The following is a 5,639-nucleotide window of genomic DNA, read 5'->3' as shown; positions in this document are numbered from 1 at the left end:
TTGTTATCTCACATTCTCCAGCATCTGCAGTTCCTACTATACCTGTTGAGTCCAGAGTCTTTGAAGTGCTCATTGGAAAATTGAGTTGATGTTGTTGACCTTACAGACACTGGCAGCCCTAGAGAAACTCAGCAGGTGAACCTAAAGACGGGTCAAAGAAGACTTGAAACGTTAACTCTGTTTCACTCTCCACAGATGCTGCCAGACCTGCTGAGTTTCTCTGGCATTCTGTGTTTGCTTCAGCTTTCCAGAATCCACAATATTTTGCATTTGTTGACTTTATGTTGAGTTTCATTGGATTACTTGAGGAAACTAAGGACTGATAAATAGTTAGCACTGCTTCTCCATAATGGCAGGGACTTGGGTTTGATTCCTGCATTAGCTGACTGTGTGCAGAGTTTGCACGTTCTCTCCATGTCTGCTGCGTTTGCTCTAGGTGCCCCAGTTTCCTGCTACAGTCCAAAATGTGCAGGTTAGGTGGATTGGCCGTGGACAATGCAAGGTTACAGGGATAGGGTAGGGAGGTGGGTCCGAGTGGGATGCTCTTCAAAGGATCGGTATGGACTTGATGGGCCAAATGGCCTGCTTCCACGCTGTGGTGATTCTATATTAAGAAAGATAATAAGTGCAGGATCAAGGTGTAGCGATAGAATGACAGGTGACTGATAGCTCAGCATCATGCTACGATACTGAATGGAGATGCTCCATAATACAGTCAGTCAATCTGTGTTGGTCTCCCCACTGAAGGAATCCACACTGTAAGCAGTGAACACAGTAACAAGACATTTTTTTTACTTTGTATCTGTTGCTTGATGCAAATTCTTCTACAAATGTATTTACAGGGAAACCTTTTTATTATATTGCCAACCTACGACTGATCAAAAATTAAGTAAATGGATATTGAAGTGATTGAACCAATTCAATTGAGGAAAATAAATGACTCAGGAAAGGCGAATTCTCTGTTCAAGTTTGTAAAGATAATACAGATGGCAATTTATTGTTTAAGATATTAGGAATAGATTAGATTGGTGGTTGTAGAGGGAAAAGGAGTATGAGACCGGGATGAACAGATACTACTGATTTGGAGGATCAACACTACTGTAGACCGGTTGGACCAAACAGATTAGTTTCTTTATTATTAAGTAGACACCTTACAAGATAGTCATTAAATCCACCAGAGAGTCCTAATAATCTCAGAGCACTTATGCGATGGGCTTTTAAGGCTCTAATGATTTTAAGCTTAGAACTACTAAAATACCAAGTATGCGGATTTGCAAATTGAAATATCAGTATTTTGTTGGCGCTTTCAGTACGTATTCTGTTTTGATTGTAATTTTTTTTCACCTTTTCTTTCATATTTTTAACATGCATTTCCCTTTTTATTTTAGATGGTTGAATAGTCTTGTGCCTTCTCTTGAGGCCAGCCATTTCCCCAAATGAAGAGAGGAAGGAAAACAATGAAAGGTGAGTCAGGATTTTACAACTTAACAAGTTACAGAGTGACAGGTTTGGCCATCTGTTTGCATCCTCAGCCAAAGAGTGGTGCATGACAGAAGGTGCATTGTGTCAATAAGTGTTTACCAGTTATGCTAATGCTCATGGATGGAATCTTACAGGGATCTAAGTGACATGGGGCCATGGCAAGATTTGTGGCAGAATTGGATCACTAAGGCCCATCTCAGCAGTGGGAGCATCTTGCTACATCTTTTATGCATTTGCCTGAGTGGTGAGGCAAGTTTCTCACTTGACAGCGGCAAGTTTCTCACTTGACAGCAGCAAGTTCCCAATAAAGGGGAATTGTTGCTTGTGGAACACCTTACTAATGGCCCAACCAGCTTCATATCTCACAAACTCGACGTTGAGAATTCTCAATGTGGAGGTCAGAGTGAGTACCTGGGACTGCGGCTCACCGCTGGCTGTGAGGAGCCTCCCTGCTGCTCGGCACTAAACAGTATCTCACAGGTACCAGCCACAAGTGCCCCTCATTACAGAGATTAAGGTCCAACGTTTGCCCCATCCACCTCATGATCATCAGGGCACTTCTCGATTCTATTTGCAGGATGCTCAAGGGAGCACAAACTCGGAATGCAGGGCACACCAGCAACTAGCATTGAGAAACCGCCTTAAGGATGCTTTGTGCACATAGACATGCACCCAACTCATGGACAGGACATCTTAGGCTGTATCTCAGGGCTGCTAGCTTGCTCGCTTAACACTGATCCAATGCTCACAGCATCCATGCCTTGCTTTGCCAGTTAGAGTCACACAGCCAGGCAGCTGGCCAGCAGTCCTCAGTGAAGGAGATGTCCACCTTGCTGTACTGCAGTGTGCTACATCAATCTCACACTCGCTCCACATATCAACAGCATACACAGCAAACACCCAACATGTGCGGCAAGAAAGCAAGCATGCCTGAAAGTCTAAGGGAAGCATTCCATGAAGTTCACAGAGACACCCATCAGTCAGGGGGTCTGAGGAGTAGGTCAAGGCCAGCCTCCAATACCAGTCCAGGGGATTGCTCATAGTAAGACATCTGGTTCCCAATCAGGGGCTCAGTGCCTCTGCAAAACAGAGACTGGGTCACGCTCAGTCCTCTGGCTCAATAGCGGACAGTCTGGGGATTAGGGCTAAAACAGTCAGCAAGATGTACAGCCATCAGCCAGGGGTGTGGGTACCTGCCCTGTTGGGCTGCTGGATTAGCTCACTCATCATTCCATGATAATTCCATCGGATTTACCCACAGAAACGAAGAGGAAAATTGTGGGAGGGAGGGGGAGTCGAGGAGGTCTGTTGTTGGGAGTAGAGTCAGGAACCTATTTGGCAGAATTGGGAGCTGTAGGCGAGGAGAGGGAATAACAATTGTGAATGGAACAGTTGTGGGGCGTGACATGGTAAACGATGTATGGACAGGGGGTCATATGGGTGGGAGGGTCATCTACAGCCAGGAGCCCCCTGACTTCAAGGAGGGCACAATGTATGACCACAACTGGCATGGTCACCTCCCAGGGGCTTGATCAGAAAGGTGGATAGGTGTGGGGTCGTGCCAATGGCTTGGTTGAAGTCCTGGGGCACTGAATTTGGTGGGGTTCTCAGGAAGAGTTAATTAGGAAGGGGGTCTCAATGTTCTGGGCCTCGCTGACGCATAGATGCAGGGGCTGGAAGCCACTGAATGAAAGCAGCTGCCTTGACTGCTGCCTTCCATTCTGTTGGAAATCAGAAGTACACAATGGGGAAGAACTCAGCCTGTGAACGAGGTTATTGATGTGGGAAACAGTGTGACACACAGACCCATGCGTTGTACAGGACACAGACTACCTCATTCACACCAACCATTTTGGACACAGGCCGGTGAAAGAATAGGGATATTATAATGGTGTCAGCAGGACCCTCTGCCCTGTGCACACCTTATTTCTCTTGTTCCCAGATGCTGCAGCAGGCTTTCGACACAGACATTGATCCATGGGACATCCTGTATACACAGGAAGTTAGGCAACACGCAGTTACAGTTGGAACTGCACAGAGAGACATACAAACAGATGTGGGACTGAAGCAATGAAACTTATACAGACATCAGAAACCATGTACCGTGTATTGTCATCCATACCACCATGGTGCCCACAATAGGTGTTTCTTCCTCCTCTTTCCCATTATGTCTCAGTTTAGTCCCTGGTTGTGTAGCTGAGATGAAGGGAGTCTGTTCCATTCCTCCACTCCTTCCACCTCAATCCCCACCCCCACCTCCTACCTACCAACCTCATCCCCGCCTCCTTGACCTGTCCGTCTTCCCTGGACTGACCAACCCCCACCCTAACTCTCCACCTACACTCACCTTTACTGGCTCCATCCCTGCCTCCTTGACCTGTCCGTCTCCTCTCCACCTATCTGCTCCTTTATCCACCTTCCATCCGCCTCCCCCTGTCTCTCTATTTATTTCAGAATCCCCTTCCCCTCCCCCATTTCTGAAGAAGGGTCCAGACAGCTTTCCTGCTCCTCTGATGCTGCTTGGCCTGCTGTGTTCATCCAGCTCCACACCTTGTTATCTCAGATTCTCCAGCATCGGCTGTTCCTACTATCTCTGATCTACTGAGAGTCGTCTTGCCAGAATCAATGGACCCTCCTCAGCATGAGTTTCTGAGGATTGGAAGGGGACAGGCAGGGCACGAGCGGAGGGCCTGGTGACCTCTGGACTGTGCTGAGAGGAGACCTCTTAAGGAGTCGTGTGTTGTTCCTCCTCGGTCTGGGGCCTTCCTGGTGTTGTCCTGTCTCCTTGTGAGGACGGGGCAGCTGGAGTACTTGCTATTGCCCCATCCCTCTGACACTAGATTATAGAGTCCCTACAGTGTAGAAACAGGCGCTTTGGCCCAGCAAGTCCACACTGGCTGTCAGAGCATCCCACCCAGACCCATCCCACATAACTCACCTATTCTACACATCCCTGAACACTATGGGACAATTAGGCATGGCCAATCCACCTAGCCTGCACATCTTTGGACCATGGGAGGAAACCGGAGCACCCAGAGGAAACCCATGCAGACACGGAGAATGTGCAATCTCTACACAGACAGTTCCCCAAGGGTGGAATCGAACCCAGGTCCCTGGCGCTGTGAGGCAGCAGTGCTAACCATTGAGCCACCGTGCCGCCCTAAAGCCTTCAGTCCTGAGGGTACTGAGAGCCATTCCGTCCCACATCCCTGTCTGCTGTTCCTATCTCTCTCTCTCAGCACGGCGGTGAAGTCCCTGTTTGCTGACTCCGTGGGGTCATCTCCTGCTGGGGGCTGAGCAGGCGCCTGGTCTCCGACGGTGGGATGGTGCATGGTAAGATGGGATAATATCAGACCTAAGTGCACCATAGGGACACAATAGTTTGTTAATGCGGCGGATTTGGTAAGGTTAGGCCTTAAAGATAGATTCCCTCCAAAAATCTCAACATAACTGGAAAAGGCTAACGTTCAGCCTTAAGTTATTGAACTGCTAATCAAAGTGCCAGACACACGTTCAAATCCTACCAATTTAAAGGCCCACATCTCAAAACTGAATTAAATCAACTTGTTAAATAAGAAAATGCAATGTACAGGGCACAGGGCAGCAAAATATGATGTAGTTCCTGCAATTATCTAATGTGAGTTTAATTTTAAAATTTTACATCTAAATCCTCCAATTTCTTTACAGCAGGTAATGTTTATGATGGGAGATTGGTGTGCTTTGTTTGAGGGATGGAAGGATGGTGGAGATGGAGGGCCTTCGTCAGTCCTGAGGGAGGACGTTCTGCTTATGGAAGGAGTGCAACAAAGGTTTTCCAGACTGATTCCTGGGCTGGTAAGACTGACTTATGAAGAGAGACTGGATCACTGAACACTACATTCACTGGCATTTAGAATGAGGGAGGATCTCATAGAAAACCATAAAACTCTAACAGGACTTCTAAACTGGAGGAAGGTCCATTTTGACGGTATTAGGCAAGAACTTTCAAAAAGTTCATTGGGGGCAAATGTTCACGGGTAAAGGGATGGCTGGAAAATGGGAAGCATTCAAAAATGAGATAACCAAAGTCCAGAGTCAGTATAACAAGGTGTAGAGCTGGATGAACACAGCAGGCCAAGGAGCATCAGAGGAGCAGGAAAGCTGACGTTTCGGGTCTA

The 5,639-nt window shown here is 47.3% G+C and overlaps 1 long non-coding RNA gene across 1 annotated transcript in view; it reads left to right on the top strand.

The window, feature by feature from the left end:
- Positions 1-1,386: 1,386 nt before the first annotated feature.
- Positions 1,387-5,639, top strand: part of LOC125481927 — an 11,761-nt gene continuing 7,508 nt past the window's right edge. Inside the window, exons 1-2 of the long non-coding RNA XR_007261497.1 lie at positions 1,387-1,464; positions 5,170-5,316. This is a non-coding gene — a long non-coding RNA (uncharacterized LOC125481927). The remainder of the gene's footprint in view (positions 1,465-5,169; positions 5,317-5,639) is intronic.

The sequence above is a fragment of the Rhincodon typus genome, unplaced genomic scaffold, assembly GCF_021869965.1.
Source record: "Rhincodon typus isolate 14 unplaced genomic scaffold, sRhiTyp1.1 hic_rhity00004347, whole genome shotgun sequence".
Classification (NCBI taxonomy): Eukaryota; Metazoa; Chordata; class Chondrichthyes; order Orectolobiformes; family Rhincodontidae; genus Rhincodon; species Rhincodon typus.
The sequence above is the reverse complement of the archived record's forward strand: the minus strand, read 5'-3'. Positions and strand labels throughout refer to the sequence as shown.